The sequence below is a fragment of the Mycteria americana genome, unplaced genomic scaffold (genome assembly GCF_035582795.1).
Source record: "Mycteria americana isolate JAX WOST 10 ecotype Jacksonville Zoo and Gardens unplaced genomic scaffold, USCA_MyAme_1.0 Scaffold_82, whole genome shotgun sequence".
Lineage (NCBI taxonomy): Eukaryota > Metazoa > Chordata > Aves > Ciconiiformes > Ciconiidae > Mycteria > Mycteria americana.
In genome coordinates, this window is record NW_027445667.1 from 274,114 (window position 1) to 291,302 (window position 17,189).

At 50.7% G+C, this 17,189-nt stretch overlaps 1 long non-coding RNA gene across 1 annotated transcript; it reads left to right on the plus strand.

Moving 5' to 3' along the window:
• Positions 1-351: 351 nt before the first annotated feature.
• LOC142404161 (uncharacterized) lies at positions 352-7,052 on the plus strand. The gene is made up of 3 exons (XR_012773733.1): positions 352-431; positions 6,099-6,161; positions 7,031-7,052. It is a non-coding gene; the product is annotated as an uncharacterized LOC142404161 (long non-coding RNA).
• Positions 7,053-17,189: the final 10,137 nt, after the last annotated feature.

Consider the following 17,189-nt stretch of genomic DNA (forward strand, 5'->3'; position numbering starts at 1 on the left):
CCCCAAGGGCCTGGGACTCACCGCAGCTCCTGCTCTCTGCACTGCCAGGCAAATTCTTCAGCTCAGCCACTTCTTTGTCTGTCTGTCCTTCCCTCCCTTCCCCTTCTGTACCTCTACTCGCTTGCCTGTCCTCGCCTTATGGCTGGCCTCAGCCCTGCCTCAGCTGGGCCACGGCTGGAGCAGAGGCTGCACCTCCCAGCACCAACATGGCCACCCAGAGGCCCCCCGCCGCAGGACTACAGCTCCCGGCATGCCACGGGGCGCTCCTTCCTGCTGTCTGCCCCTGCGGGGACACTGTCCCCCGGCCGGTCCCGCCCCCGCAGGCCCCGGGGCCGCCTGCCCGGGGCTGCCCTGGCCCGTGCCCGGCCCAGGCCCCTGAGCTCTGGTGGAGCAGGGAGGAGGGGGAGCAAGGGACAGGGCAGCAGAGGGAGGTAGGGCAGGGCGGTAGGGTGGCCGGAGAGGGACAGGAGATGGACAGAGGGATGGGAGCAGGACAGAGGGGCAGGGAGAGCAGGGGGGAGCTGGGCAGGGAGTGGAGAAAGGAAAAGTACTGGTGAGGAGCGGGCAGAGGGATGGTGCGGGAAACAGATGGAGGGGAAGGAGGTCGGGGGGGTCAGGAAGAAAACTCATGCTAAGCAGCAGGACAGAGGGACAGAGAGAGAAGAAGAAGGGCAGGAAGGAGGCCAGAGGGACGGACCAATCCAGGCGGGGTGAGGGAGCGGGGCAGGGGGGCAGAGAGACAGAAAAAGCACCAGGGGAGCGGAGTGACAGAGCAATGGGACAGGGAGCAGGACAGAGGGACAGAGGGGAAAGGGTGAGAGGGAAAAGGGAGGGGAGAGAGACAGGGAGAGGCAGGGACAGAGAGTGGGAGAGCAAGAGAAGGACAGGAAGCAATGCGGAGAGACTGAGAAACAGAGGGATGTGGATCGGGACAAGAAGGCGGAGAAGGACAGAACAGCAATGGCCTCCAGGATGGAGATGGAGGAAGAGCAAAAGGGGATGGGGAGCAGGACAGAGGCCTAGAGAGAAGAGAGAAGGCACAGCCAGCTGAGCAGGGGATGAGGGGAACAGGAAAGAGGGGACAGGCTGCAGGACAGAGAGAAAAAATAAAGCCAGGAAGCAGGACACAGTGACAGGAAAAATAGAAGGAAAAGGAGCAGGAGAGAGCACTGTGGAGAAAGAAAAAACCAGCAAGGGGATATAGGAGAGACAGAGAAGAATTAGAAAATACAGACCGGGAGCTGGACAGAGAAAGAGAAAATAAAAAATAGTGATGGGCTAAAAACAGAGAGGGAGTAATTAAAAAACGGGAAGCCAGAGAGAGAGTGATGGGAAGAGACCAAACATTGCAATTATGGGCAACTGCCCACATTTCTTGAGCACTCCCCAGGAACTGCAGTACCAGGAGCCTCGAGGAATGTGCTGCCTAAAAACCCTCTGCCCTGGGCCCAATCCTGCAGCCTAATACTGGTGACAAGCATTACCTTGCAGACTGGCTGGGACTGAGGAAAAAAAGCCCAGCTGAGGGGTGGGGGAGGAATTGCCCAACTGTTTTTTTGTTTGTTTGCCTGTTGGTTTTGCTTTAAAAAAAAATACCATTTAATCTCTAAATACCACTTGCAAAGAAGAAGGAACCAGGCATACCAGCTTGGGTGCAATTAAAGCCTGAACCCGTGCAACAGCCTCACAAACAAACCATCGCTCACTCCCACAGCACACACTCCACTGCCTGCCTGCAAGTACAGGCAGCCACACTGTTTCTTGAGCGCTCCCCAGGAATGGCACCACCAGGCAGCTCAAAAAACATGCTGCCTGCAAAAACTTGAGCACAGCTTAATTGTGGGCAATTTTTCCTCTTTTTAGGCCTGCTGGTTGAAGAGTCATCTGTCAAGAGATGCCTCAGGACCATGTCGGCGCTGGTGGCGCTGTTTTTTGGATCCTGTGGCAGCAATGGGCAAAGGGACAGGCTATGGAATCCCCGTGCCAGGTACGTGTGCAGGGTGTCAGGGTCACCCCTACATGGTTTTTCCCAGCGGAGCCCCAGCCAGTGCTGGCCCCACGCTGCAGCCTCAGGGCAGAGGCTCAAGGAGCCAGGCATTTCTGTGGGCACTGCACCCTGCCAGGCCCCACCACTGGCTGTTGGCTGCCCTGAGCTTCTCCCCGTTGTGCCCCCAGCTCTGCTTTCTGCCAGCGCCGGGGGCACAGGAGAATGTCTGGCCTGTTCCTCCTGACCCACGTCGGCAGCTCCTACGTGGTGTCCAGTTCACACAGCTGATTTGGGGGCGGCAGGTCTCTCTTGTGGCACCCTGGGAATGGGGGCAAAGCAAACCAAATCCCTCCCTTCCAATCTTTGTCCCCAGGGAGACCCAGTGGAGACGTACCATGTGCTGGAGAGCATCCTGCAGGGAGGTGACAGCTGTTGGCAGAGCGGTGCTGAGACCCACCTGACAGCAAAGGTGCCCAGTAGCCGCAGAGGAGCCCAGGTGAAGTGGTTCTCTTGGAGGCCACCAAAGCAGCCTTCCTCTGCCCCTGATTTTTTGGTGAGATACAGAGCAGCGCAGAGGTGTTTCTCAGGCATCCAGGCCTGAGGAGGGTTTCCCAGTGCCCCCGTGAGACATCCTGCTCCCAGGAAGCAGCTCCCCATAGAGCAAAGGCCATATCCAGCCACCCGGCACTGGGCTCGGCTGCCCCGAGGGGTCTCCCAAGGAGGATGGGGTCATCTGCCTGGTGGCTCTGACACAGAAATGATGAGCTGAAGCCCCGTGGTCATGGCTGGCCAGTTACAAGGCTCTGAGTGCCTCAGGCTTCTCCCTGGGAGTGTTTAACGCAGGCACTTTTTCAGGGTGTGATGGATGATGTGAGGATAGCTGCTGGTGATGTCCTGGTGGCTCTGTCCCACTCCCCACTTCAAAGTTGTGATGTCTGAGATGAGAGGCCACCTGAAGGCCCTGGCAGACATCTCCAAGGAGTTTATGTTCAGTGTTTTGATATCTTAGGGCTAGCATGTGCTAGGGTTATGGGATGCTAGGGTTATTGGATGCCAGAGTTTACATGAGTTTGGATTAAAGCATGTGGTTGTTATGGACAGGATCTGGGTTTGTTGGCCCTGGGTTCCTGGGATTAGGTTATTTTTGCCTTATCTTGTGTTCTGGGTGGGGTTTTTTTGGAGAGTCCTTTTTTAGTTTGTTTGCTTTCTTAGGGTTAGGGTAGTGGCCTTTGGTTTTTGTATGATGTGTCTTCTGGTTATTTTTTTGTTGTTCTGGTAGTGTTGCATTTTCTGTCTTGTAACCAGCATTTGTGGTCTAATATGTGTGACCGGGCCAGGCAGTGTCAATTCTGTTGCGGTCCAACTCACTTCCACTGAGTCAGTAGGTAGGTGGTTAGGTGTGGAGGACTTGGAGTTTGTGGAGAATGACTGCCAGACGACTAACGGGCACTTCTGGGGTGTGTGGGGACTTCTGGCCCATAGGTAATGACTGCCGGAGGACTAAGTGTACTTCTGAATTTGTGTGGACTCCCCAAATTCATGGTCATTTCTGCTGCCTTGAGGAAGAGCCATAGGAAGACCCCAGCCACACAGAAGGACCAGGCTTTCCCCAAGGGTACATGGCTTTTGGGGTTTTGCTTTTGAGTAAGAAACCCGCAAAGAGACTGCTATTGTTGTTTAGTGACGTTTTGTACAGTCCTGGACTGAGTATCGTGTGACTTGAAACATGGCTGAAAAAAGGGTAGAGGTTTGCCTGCCTGTTGTGAATGCTTGAGTTTCAAATGTCTGCTTGTGGTGGTGACTTCATACAGTCCTTACCTCCTCTCCTGAGGCACGACATGTGCTTAGGGCGAGGTTCATCATCCACAACAGTGGATGAGAATCCGTATTTCAAATAGACTTCTTGATCATTTTGAATTTTTTGGGGCCAACTTCTTCTCAGATTGGATTTGTTCATCCTTGATTTTGCCTCTTCACATGGCTGGCGAAGAGCTCATAGGAGGAGCAGGAGAAGGGTCAACACTACCGTTTCCATGTTGGTCAGTTGTGCTGGACTTACAGGGTTATCTTCCATCTGTGGTTTCTTTGCAGGAATCTCTTTTGAAGCCATTTGTCTGTTTAGTGAGGGGTAGTGGACTCAAGGGGAGACCTTTTGTTCCTCATTAGTGCTTCAGGGATTTACCTGTCATTTTTTGTTTGTTGTGTTTGCTTTTTATTTGCCGTGCTTAATTTAAAAGCTTATTGAAGCTCTTTCGATTTCCGTCATTAAAGGAAGTCTCTAGGATTACTACCCAGGAGTGAGCTGTCCAGAAAGGACTCTCCTTGTACGCTGCCGTCAGCCTTCAGTCTAGAGAAATATCTGGTAGTGGTGTATTTTAATGGTGATGTACTCAAATGCATCTTAAATATACAAGCTTTGCCCTTGTGCCTGATATGCCTGGGGGATGATGCTCAGCAGCTCATCAACATTATGTTCTGCTGTGCTTTACCCATTTGAAGTAATGCATCACCAGAAATGTCTTCCTTAGTGCCTACACAGAGCAAGAACCTCCAGTAGCAAGGGCATGCTGACCCTTGGGCAGCTTCAAAGTGACAGATAAATGTCAATAAGTTAAAAAAACAGTCCCGTGGTAGCAGCGTGGACGTCAAAGTCCACCTGACTCTCCACACTGACTCAGCATGTCACAAATTTATGTGGGTAAGGATGGGTGAAGTCAGTATAAGCAGGTGTTGTAACTGGCCAGGCAGTTTATCTAAAGAAACAAAAAAAAAAGTGACCTTTGCTTGGAGTTTTGTGCTTTTAGATGTCGGGGTGTATTGCCTTTTCCTTCCTTGCTCTGCGCACAGTGTAGCGAGAGGTGTTTCCATCTGGGGGAGGAAAGCCATCCAACAGCCATCATCAACCTCAGGGCTTGATGGAGGCCTAAGTGCTTGGGACAGTTTTACTTGTGTGGTGCTTCTCATTCTGCTCCCAGGTTTTCCCATTAATGCTTGCTCTTTGCTTTATTTGCCTTTACAGTGTTTTGTAAATGTTCTCCATTCATAGCCGTGAGCACTGAACTATGTGTTCCTTGCTCTGAAAACTCATCAAGAGCTTTAGAGGTTTCCTTGGGAGCAGAGAAAATGGGTCCCTTGAGAGTAGAGAAGAGAATTTCATATGATATGATAAGCTCAATGCTTCCATGATAAGCATCTTGTAAGGATAAAAGTACCTGCTTTAACTTTTTGGGGTTTCTTCAGAAATGTTTAGCAATAGCTACTTAAATGATTGATTACTTCAACAGAAGAAGAGATCACTTTGCTTTCTGTGTCTGACTAAAAGAACTAACCTGAACATACAGAAAACTGATGTGAAGAGCCATTGTTTGTCATTATTGGGTACCACGTCTGACTTGTAGAGCTTCCCTGGGCATAGGGTGGTGTTTTGTACATGGCATTGTCCAGTCCTGTTTTTGAACTGAACATGTTACTCTTTCACAACTTTTTTCGTAGCATTTTCACTTGAACTAATGTTCACCAAACCAGTTTGTTCTTACGTAGCTTCTAGGCAGAGGTTGAATCTTTGCAGTCAGATTTTGCCTTGGCCTCTGTACGGTGCCTAGTAACCTTTTTTTTCCTGCATGATCTTTGTGCACAGGAGTTGTCTCTTACATTGAAATGGTCATCTCTGTAGGTAATGCTACACACATTTGTACAGATGCTGGACAGGCTAAAGCTGTAATGCCAATATGGAAGGGCAGCTTGATGCTGGGATCATGCTGTAGCTCTCACAGCCCAGGAGATTTGTGTTTGTTATTGTCATGTTAGAGGAATTTCCCAGGTTTGGTATCTAGTGTGAAAGCACAGGGATCCTCCAGTGTTTGAGGTCTGGTAAAATGATGGTCCATCTGAAAGTGGCTGCTGGAGGCTGGGAGTTTCAGTCCATGCTCACTAAATTGCCTGCAGGCAATTAGTGACCTGGGGGGGAGTAATGCAGTTCAGGCTCTGTTGGATCTGTGCAAGGGTTTAGAGCAGCTGCAGAACCTGGGCATTCAAGCCTGAGGTGTAAACCCTGAGTAAGAACAGAGGAGGGGGAAAAGGTCTGTTTGGTGTGTTTTTTCCCCCTCTCTAGGATGTGACATGCCTCTGTTTTGGAGAAAAGCAAGTGAAAGAGCAGAAGCTGGGACAGGACTAGGTAAGTGGGAGGAGTGGTAGAATATTATGGGCAAAAGTGGGTTTGGATTTTGATCTGCTCAGAAAGTTTCATACCAGCCTTGAAACTCGTTTATTAATGTGGGGATGATAGTGAAGGGGGGGGGGGGGGGGGGGGAGACAAAGAAGTGGAGGGAGCGAGGAAGAGCTCTGAGGATTTGCTCCCAGAGCTCCCAGAGCATTAATGTGTCAATCCTCTAGTGTCAGAAGGGGTGACTTGCCAGTGACACAGCTGTCACTCCTTGTCCCTGACTTTATAATTCCCTTGAAAGCCAGGGATACAGCCTTTCTCTTAAGAATATGTGTTAGAGGTACGAATGCACAGGGGCAGCAATGTGAACAGTGGTGTCGTGGTTTAGCTTCAGATGGCAACTAAGCACCACACAGCTGCTCGCTCACCCTCCCCACCCCGGTGGGATGGGGGAGAGAATCGGAAGGGCAAAAGTAAGAAAACTTGTGGGTTGAGATAAGAACAGTTTAATAATTGAACAAAAAAATTGTAATGAAAAGGAAAACAATAAGAGACAGAGAGAGGAACAAAACCCAGGGAAAAAAACATGTAATGCAACTGCTCACCACCTGCTGACTGATACCCAGCCAGTCCCCGAGCAGTGACTGCTGCCCCCCAGGCAACTCCCCGCAGTTTGTATACTGAGCGTGACGTCATACGGTATGGAATATACCTTTGGCCAGTTTGGATCAACTATCTTAGCTGTGCCCTCTCCCAGCTGCTTGTGCACCTGGCAGAGCATGGGAAGCTGAAAAGTCCTTGACTAGTGTATACACTACTTGGCAACAACTCCAACGTCAGTGTGTTATCAACTTTCTTCTCATCCTAAATCCAAAACACAGCACTGTACCAGCTACTAGGAAGAAAATTAACTCTATCCCAGCTGAAACCAGGACACTGGCCAAGTCAGCATCTTGTACGTGTTACGCAGATTGTGTTTCTTGACTGCTAGCAAGGAAAGGAGTGTGGTAGTGTAGTCTAACAGTGTAGTCTAACAGGAGCTGTTGGAAGGCCAAGGCTTACGTAAAGCTGATAAGGGAGATTCAGGCTGGAAAGTGGCACGTCTAAACAAGAATTACTGTCCTTGGGAGAAAAACACATCCTGGAGAAATATGTAAGCTAATTAAGATGTTTTGGGAACCATCTGAAACAACTAGTAGAAGTGTGATAAGAGGCACCCTCACGCAAACTATCCTCATTATAATACTAAAAGTCACACCCCTCGAGCTGGAGACCCTGGCCCAAGCAGAGACCCCTCACCTTTGAGCGTGCGCAGAATATTAAAGCTCGGCATAAGACGCATCAGGGAAGATAGGCGGTAGCAGCATAGTTCTGTTTATTTCTACACGCTCTTCTGTTCTGTTCTGTTCTGAGTAACGAAGGGAGACGTGCCTCGTTCTGGTTTGTGTAGAAACGCTGGGTTTTTCGGTACCGATATGGGTGCTGCTGCTTCCCAGGAGGCACCCCTTTCCTCTGCTCTAGGATGCATCCTGAAGAATTGGAATAAATTTGGAGGGTAAGCTAAAATGATATTTTAATCAATGATGGCCACAATATCAATTGGAAGATGGTGAAAAATGGCCTGAGAATGGATCCTTGAAATACAAGACTAGATTGCAATTAATGTTGTTTTGTCAGGGAACTGAAAAACGGGATGAAATACAATATGTGGATATGTTTTTTTGATTAAGAAATGATTTGGATATGTGGAAGAAATGTGGTTTAGTGGATTCTAAACATCAGATTGGAATATATGCGTTAAAAGAGAAAAAGGAAAAATCTTGTTGTATCGAATTGAAACAATCCAGAAGGCATGTATAGTACTGTTAAAACTGTAATGATGGCTCATAATCCTAACTGGGGACATGTACAGGCTCTCCTAGAATATTTGTTTATCCCTGAGGAGAGGAGATTGATTGTAGAGAAGGCTAGAGAGGGACTGATCCAGCAACGGGGGGGTGGGGGTAGGGGGTGGTGCCTAATACCAATATGTACATCCCAAAAGCGGATCCGGAGTGGGATTCAAACACAAGTGAGGGATTACAGAGGGTAAAGGAATATCAAAAGTTAATTTTGTATGGGATTCAACATGGAGTGCCAAAGCCTAAGAATTTATCTAAACTCTATGAAGTAAGGCAGGGGGATAAGGAAACCCCATCAGCCTTCTATGAGAGACTGTGTGAAGTAGCTCGAAAATGGACAGATCTGAATCCGGAAGATGATAGCAATTCCAAGTTATTTAATATGCTGTTTATTGGTCAAACGGCAGCAGATATAAGAAAGAAATTACAAAAGTTAGAGGGTGCATGTGGAATGACAATCTCAGAGTTATTGTCAATCGCATATAAGGTGTATAAAGTTTCCCCAGCTGATCCTCTGGTTCCAGTCAAGATGGGAAACGAAATAATAGATTTTTTAATTGATAGTGGAGCCACACATTCAGTAGTAACTAGTTGTAGGGGACCCTTAAGTAGAACTAAAATAAGCATTGTTGGTGCAACAGGGAAAAAGACTTTAAGGCCATTTTTACAACCTATGGAATGTTCAATTGGAAATACTACCTGAACTCATGAATTCCTTTAGATGCCAGAATGCCCCTTACCATTGCTTGGACGGGATTTACTTTGTAAACTGAATGCACAACTAACGTTTTCTGAAGACTCTGTTCAGTTGCATATTCCTCCAGAGACTGCCTGGAAAGCCCAGATATGTTTGTTAATCGAGAAAGATCCTAATGAAGAAATGAATATTCCAGAGGAAGTACTGAATGTGGTCACACCTCTGTTATGGGCATCGAAGACACCCGGACAAGCTAAGAATGCGACCCTGGGAAAGACTGAACTGAAACCAGGAGCTCAACTGGTAAGAAAGAAACAATACCCCATTAAGCTGGAGGCCTGAAAAGGATTAGAACCTATAAAAAGCTCCTTTTTAGAACATGGATTGTTACAGGAGTGTCAATCGGAATTTAATACTCCCATCCTACCTGTAAAGAAGCCCCATTCTTCTGAATATAGACTGGTACAGGACTTAGGAGAAATTAATGCAAGGACAGTAGATGCCCACCCTGTGGTTCCAAACCCGTATACCCTCCCTACTACAATCCCTAACAGTAATACTTATTTCATAGTATTAGATTTAAAGGACACCTTCTTCTGTATAACTGAGGATGAGCAGAGCCAGACCATCTTCACATTTGAATGGGAGAATCCAACTACAGGACGAAAGACACAACTCTGCTGGACTGTCCTTCCGCAAGGATTCAAGAACAGCCCTACCTTGTTTGGTAAGGTACTAGCCAAAGAATTGGAACTATGGCAAAATGATCATGATGCTGTAACATTGTTGCAATATGTTGATGATTTGCTAATTGGTTCTGACAGTTATAAGGTATGTCTGGAGGCCATCATCAGTTTGCTTAACTTTCTGGGCTTGGCAGGGTATTGGGTTTCTAAAGAAAAAAGCTCAGATTCGGAAATAAAAGGTCCAATATATGGGGTTTGAAATCACCAAAGGATAGAGAGAATTAAGTACTGAGAGAAAAGAGGCAGTTTGTAGAATTGCTGTACCTACATCAAAGAAGCATTTAAGAGGATTTCTGGGAGTGGCTGGGTGGTGTTGCTTATGGATTCCCAATTTTGGACTAATTGCCAAACCATTGTATGCTGCTGCGAAAGGACCTGAGGGGGTTCTTGAATGGACACCTGAATGTAGGAAGAGTTTTGACAAAATTAAAAGGAAACTCATGGAGGCTTCTGCTTTGGGACTCCTGAATTTGAAGCAACCCTTCCGATTATATGTACATGAATGCCAGCAAGTGGCATGAGAAGTTTTGACACCAGAACTGGGGAGCTGGAAAAGAGCGGTGGGATATTTTTCAAAGCAATGAGATGAGGTCAGTAAAGGCCAGCCTGCTTGTTTGAGGGCAGTAGCGGCGACTGCGACTTTGATGGAAGAGTCTCGGAAATTGATGTTAGGCCAGCCGATTACTGTATTTGTACCTCATGCTGTGTCTTCTCTCCCGCCCTCCTGCATCGTGTTCTCCATGGCACGGGCTCCCGCGGGGAGGGGGGAGAGGAGGCGGTGGCCTGCCACCACATGGTCCTCCTTCATGTGCATAACACGGCACGCGAGCTGCAGCACCGCTATGCGGACACTGGGCGGCGCGCCACCACACATGCGCTGTCGAGGTGCGGCCGCATGGCTGGTTGGGGAGCTACTGCATGGGAAGCCCCCAGAAACCCCCACGGAACTGGCAACAAAACTACACCTCGTGCCGCACTGCGGGGGCCGTGGCGGCAGCAGGGACTACGCTGTGCCCCATGCCCCCAGGAGCGATGCGGCTGCCCGGCAGCCCAGTCCACAAAAACTACAGCTCCCGGCATGCATTGGCAAACACAGCATGGCTGCCCGACAGCCAAGGGCCAGAAGACTACAGCTCCCAGCATGCTCTGGGGAACCAACATGGCCGGCCAGCAGCCCCTTGCCCCAGCACTACAGCTCCCAGCACACCGCGACAGGCTGCCTTCCCTGCTGTCTGCCCCCACGGGGACACCGTTCCCCAATGCCCCCCCCCCCCCCCCCCCCCCCGAGCTGATGCACCTGGAATCCCTGCCAAGCCCCCCCGGCCCTGCTCCATCTCCAGGCAGCCCCCGCCACCCAGCTCCAACACGCCACAGCCCCCACACACCCCCGCCAGCCCTCGCTGCCGGTGCAGCACTCTTTCACCCCCCCCTGCTGCCACTCCATGCCTCCGACATGGACCCCACCGGCCCAGCTGCCCACCCGCAGGCACCGCCGCCCTCCTCGGGGCTTTCCCCGGGACCCGCTCACCTTCTCCCTCAGTGCAGCCACAGCCCAGCGATGCTCGGCAGCTGCTCTGCCCCTCCTTTCCCTCACACCAGCCCCTCCACGGCCACCCGGGCAGGGCAGCACCAGCCTTTCCACCGGCAGCCATCCCATGACAGGGACGGGCTGTCGCCATTGACCTTGCCGCCCGCCCCTGGGGCTCCTCCAGCCCCAGCCCACAGCGGGAGGCCAGCAGGAAGAGGGAGCCATCACCCGACCCCCTCAGTGCCTCACCTCCTCCCCTGGGCTCCCTCACAGCCCCTGGCCCGGGGCAAAGGGAGCACAAACACAGCGGGGAGGGCAAAGGAGACAGCAAGTGTTCATTCGGTCACGCACGTAACAAGTCCCCGGAGCAAGTCTGCTCAGGGACTCGGGGGCCCTGACACTGCCCCTGCTCCTGAGGCACCTCGGCAGTTGTTCCCGCAGCCACACTCATCAGTTCGGCAGGGAACAGATGGTCGCTCAGCTGGCTCCTGGAGCGATGGGCTGCTGGGCAGAGGTGGCCCCCAAAAATGAGGAGCAGGGCGTAGGACACTAGACGAGAGGAGAAAAGTGGCAGCCGGCTGGACAGTGGGGTGTAGCGAGAAAGCATGAGGCAGGGAACAGGACAGCAAGAGAAGGACCGGGACAGGGAGCCCGATAGAGGTGGAGAAAGAAGCAGCAGTGAGAGAGGAAGAGAGGGAGCAGAAAGAGGGAGAGGGAGCGAGACAGAGATCAACAAAGAAGGACAGGGAGCAGGATGGAGATGCAGGAAAAACCTGGGATGGACAGCACGACAGAGAGGGAGGAAAGAAGAATAGGGGCAGGAAGACAGAGACAGCAAAAATACCAACAGGCCAGAGAGAGGGAGGACCTAAAAGATGGGGACAGGGTGCTGCTCAGAGCAAGATGGAGAAAGGAGGTACGGGGAGCAAAAAACTATTGCAGCAGCATGGGAAGGAGACGGGGCCAGTGGAGGGGCAGGGAGGCACCAGGACACAGAAGAGAGGTGACAGACCCCTGAGGGCCCTGGACTCACTGCAGCTCTTGCTCTCAGCGCTGCCGGGAGAATTTGCCACTTCAGATGCTTCTTTCTCCTTCCCTCTTGCCTTCCTCTTTTCTGTAACTCCACTCACTTGGCTGTCCTCCACCTACGAAAATACGTGGGTGTCTTACAGCTCTTATGAGACGAGGCTTCCCAGACACATAGCCTCGCTCGCTCGCGCACTACGCAGCCATACCGTGCCTTTGGGTATGCATACAGACTGCAGTGCACGCCGGCAGTCTGGCCTGCTGCGGACTATGAAGAGGGATCCTTCCTCACCCGGAGAGGCAGGCTCTCTCTTGCCTGCAGCGGGAGGCAGCTGCGGGCTGGCCGGCCTTCGATTTCTTCTTCTTTATCTTTCTCTGGCCTCTCCGGCTTCAGCTGCGGCAGCTCCTGTCCACAGCCAGCAAGCGCTCCACCCGTCCCTTTTTGCCTCCACGCCACGAGGAGAGCGAGGCCAGGCAGAGACAACCCATGCAAGCCTGAGGTGGGTGCAGTCAAGGGCATCCCCAGGGGAGGAAGGGACAACCGTGTCCTCAGCGTGGCCTCTGGGAGAGGGAGAAGGAGTTCCTCAAGTTTCCTATGTGATTGAAGAACCTCAGTCTAAAAATGTGGACTGGAATGATAGCTGTGTCTGTATATATATATATATATATATAAAATATATATATATATAAAAAATATATATATATATGTGTCTGTATATATATATATATATATAAAGACAAGGAAAGTGGTGGTGATTAATTGGAATGTATTGGAAAGAGTAGGACCTGGGCATGACATAGATGGTATAGAATAAGGGGTGGGTACTGTCCTGGTTTTGGCTGGGATAGAGTTAATTTTCTTCTTAGTAGCTGGTATAGTGATGTGTTTTGGATTTAGGATGGGAATAATGTTGATAACACACTGATGTTTTAGTTGTTGCTGAGCAGTGCTTACACCAAGTCAAGGACTTTTCAGCTTCTCATGCTCTACCGACTGAGAAGGCTGGAGGTGCACAAGAAGCTGGGAGGGGTCAGCCACGACAGCTGACCCAAACTGGCCAAAGGGATATTCCATACCGTATGGCGTCATGCTCAGTATATAAACTGAGGGGAGTTGGCCAGGGGGGAGCCATCCCTGCTCAGGGACTGGCTGGGCATCAGTCAGCAGGTGGTGAGCAATTGCATTGTGCATCACTCGTTTTTGTACATTATTTTATCATTATTATTATTATTATTGTTGTTGTTGTTGTTGTTGTTGTTGCTGTTCTTGTTGTAGTTGTTATTATTATTATCCCTTCCTCTGCTGTCCTATTAAACTGTCTTTATCTCAACCCATGGGTTTTAGTTGTTTTTTTTCCCCCCAATTCTCTTCCCCATCCCACCAGGGCCGGGGGGGAGGGCAAGCAAGCGGCTGTGTGGTGCTTAGTGGCTGACTGAGTTTAAACCACAACACTATCATATTGTTATCATTACCATTTTCTGGTAATCTGTGGTTATTTTGTTCCTACACAAATGTTTAGATTCAACTCACTTCTACTGAGAAATGAATCTGCTCTGCATCCTGGAGCCTGTATAAAGGTATGTTTAACACTGGGTCAGAGCTGCCTCTCTCATAGGGTGTCTCTAATAAAATGGGATCGCCCCAGTGCACTGCCAGAGGTTGGGGTCTTCTTCCAAAGTTGGTGCCAGGAATAGGCATGAGCAACTGCTCCCCAAAAGGGCCTGTTGCTCCATGGATTCAGGAGGCAAGAGCTCAATGCCATGTTATGGCCTGTTAGAGGGTTGGATTTAAGACTAACCCATCGTTGTCTAGTGACTGGAGATGGTGAATGGCCACTGAATTGCACTCCCATGGCTGTCGCACACGTGACATGCAGATGATGTCCTTAAGGAGGGGAGTCTGGAGCTGCCTGAAGAGCACGGGGTGTCTCCATGAACAGCATGTGCCTGGGGCGGGCAGTGACTGGAGCCCCGCAAAGTAAGAGATCGCCCAAGGTGGAATCGCTGCAAGGGAAAGCGCTAAATCTTGTCTTCCTTGTCTTCAGGAAAACAAGGACTCTGCAATCCCAGAGGAGGCCATGGGGACCCAGCAGGCACAAGGAAGGGAGGCTGGAGAGTGAGTGGTGGCCTAACATGAAGAAGGATGTAGTTTGCTGGTGTAAGAACCATCTTTCTTATGCCATGACCGACACACATTACGCTGGAGTCAAAGCCCCAGTCCAGCACCAACATATTGAAGGCCCATGGACACAACTGCAGATTGACTTTGAAGGACCTCTGCCAGTGACAGCTTGAAACACCAAATGCATCGTGGTAGGAGTAGATCCTTTTAGTAAACGGTCTTAAGCCCTCCATTGCAAAACCAACACAGTGGCCACCACTGCAAATCTGCTGTTTAACAACATCTTTTCTCAGTGGGGTCAGCTCCACCGCGTCCGATCAGTAGTGTCCGATCTCAGCACCCCATATTGTTGCATGAGCACAACGTAACATGTCCCACCCTGGCTCTGTCATCCCATGGCACAGGGAAGAGGGAGATGCCAGTAAAGGGGGTGCGTTTGGCTGTTGAATGTGGGGTCCAATGTGGGGTGATGCAGGTGAAAGAGACGCACCTGGGTGCTGATTCTGGGGGCACCCCTGTTACAGCCCCCGGTGGCAGGCAGGAGAGCAGGCAGGGCTCATGGCCACTCTGCCCAGGACTAGCCCTGAGCTTGGTGAAAAATCTTTTCCTTATCTCAGGATTGAACATCTCCTTTTTCACCCAACACCTGTTGTCTTTCATCCTCCCACCATGCACCATGGTGGAGAACCCGGCTCTGTATTGTCCATAACCTCCTTATAGGTACTGGTAGGCTGCTATGAGGTCCCCCTCAGCCTTCTCTTCTGCAGGTTGAACAAACTCAGCTCCTTCAGCCTCTGCTCAAAGGCAAAGTGCTCTAGCCCCTGACCATCTCAGGGGCCCTTTGCTAAAGCTCCTCCAGTTTGCCAACATGTTACCTGTATTGGGGGTCCCAAAACTGGATGCAGTATTCTGGATAATCCCTTCCCTCGATCTCCTGGCTGAGCTCCTGGTCACACAGCCCAGGATACTGTTGGCCTCCCTTGCTTCAGCGCACACAGCTGCCTCCTGTCCAGATTGCTGACCACCAAGACATTCTCCACAGAGCTGCTCCCCGGCCCAGCAGCCCCCAGCCTGCACCATTGCCAGGGTTAGTCCCCTGCAGGGGCAGAAACTGGAATTTGTCCTTGTGGGATTTCATGAGGTTCCTGCCAATACATTCTCACCTGCTCCTTGAACCCTTTCCCTAAGCACAGAGTCCTGGAGACCTTTTCAGTAAAGACTAAGGCAAAGAAGGTATTGAGTCCCTCACTCCCATCTATGTCTGATGTTATTGAATCACCCTCCCCATACAGCAGCAGCCATGCATTTTCCTTGTTCAGCCTTTGTCTCTATCGAGCAATAACTCAGTCTCACCAGGGTGAGCACAGAAATGGGGGGTGACAAGTGCCCTGGGCCACCTTCGTGGTCTGGCCATGCCACCAAGGGCACAGAGCAGTCTCCTCTCCCCTGAACCTGCATGTCTTCACCCCCCTTCAGGAGACCCGGCTTTGCAGCACAAACCCACTGGTGTGTGCCCGCACCCTCCATGGCCACAAGCTATACACTGATGACTTTCTCTCCTGGGCACATTCTAGCCAAGCCCAGCTGTGTCCAAGCTCTCTCACCTCCCCTCTGCCCTCTCTCCACCTCCCCTGCCCTCTGCCCAGCCCAGCCCAGTCTCAGGTGGCCCCATGGTGATGCCCGTTGCAAGGTGCTGCAGACCTCTGGGCACTCACAGCACAGCCCCAGCCCCTCTGAGGGGCACAGCAGCTGCTGGGGGTCAGTCCCAGAGATGGGGGACATCTGTAGCACAGGGAATCAGAGGTCAGTGGCACCCTCTGTCCCCTCTGATCCCCTCCAGGAGATCCTAAGAGGGCTGCAGCCTCTCCGTGCCATCCCCTCTCCCCAGGCCAGCACAATAGCCCTGGCTCTGGCAGTCCTCAGGCTGCTTCTGCTGCCCCAGGGCCAGAGCAGCCTGTCCTGAGCTGGTGCAGCTGGAAAGGGGTTTTCATTTCCCATTCAATCCTGCTCCACTGAGGATGGATCTTAGACAAAGATGTTGCTGCAGGTTCATTTATTTTGCTAAAATACAGAGAGCCTGGCTCCTCATTTAAACAAAGTCTCTGGATCACACAAGACAGGTGGATACATTGGTAGGAGGGGATGAATAATGACATTTCCTTGTAGACAACATCATCACAAGAGGAAAAAGATAAAAAACCGCAACAACAAAGGAAAGGCAGGCTTGGCCTGTCACAACACACACAAGGAGCCACTTGCAGAGGAAAGTTGGCAGTCTATGATTGCTGAAATAAATCCAATCAGTTTCCTCAGGTCATCCTTGTGCTCCTTCTTCCTCATGCTGTAGAAGAGGAGGTTCACTGTTGGGAGCATCACCGCATACAGAACTGCCATGACCAGATTCAAAGAGGGTGAAGAGATTGAGGGGGGCTTCAGGTTGGAAAACATGCCAGTGCTGAGAAATAGAGACACCACGGCCAGGTGAGGGAGGCACATGGAAAAGGCTTTGTGCCATCCCTGCTCAGAGGGGTTCCTCAGCACAGCCCTGAAGATCTGCACATAGGACAGCACAATGAAAATAAAAGAGCCCCAAAATAGAAAAGCACTGAACACAAGAAGCCCAGCTTCCCTGAGGTAGGAGTTGGAGCAGGAGAGCTTGAGGATCTGGGGAAGTTCACAGAAGAACTGGTCCACAGCATTGCCTTGGCAGAGTGGCAGTGAAAACATATTGGCAGTGTTCAGCATGGCGTTGAGAAAACCTCTGCCCCAGGCAGCTGCTACCGTTTTGACACAAGCTCTGTTGCCCAGGAGGATCCTGTAGTGCAAGGGTTTGCAGATGGCTATATAGCGGTCATAGGACATGATGGTGAGAAAATAAAACTCTGCTGACATCAAAAAGAGAAAGAAAAAACTTGGGCAGCACATCCGGAGAAGGAAATGTCCCTGGTGTCCCACAGGGAAGTGGACACGGGTTTGGGGACAGTGGTGGAGATGGAGTCCAGGTCAAAGAGGGAGAGGTT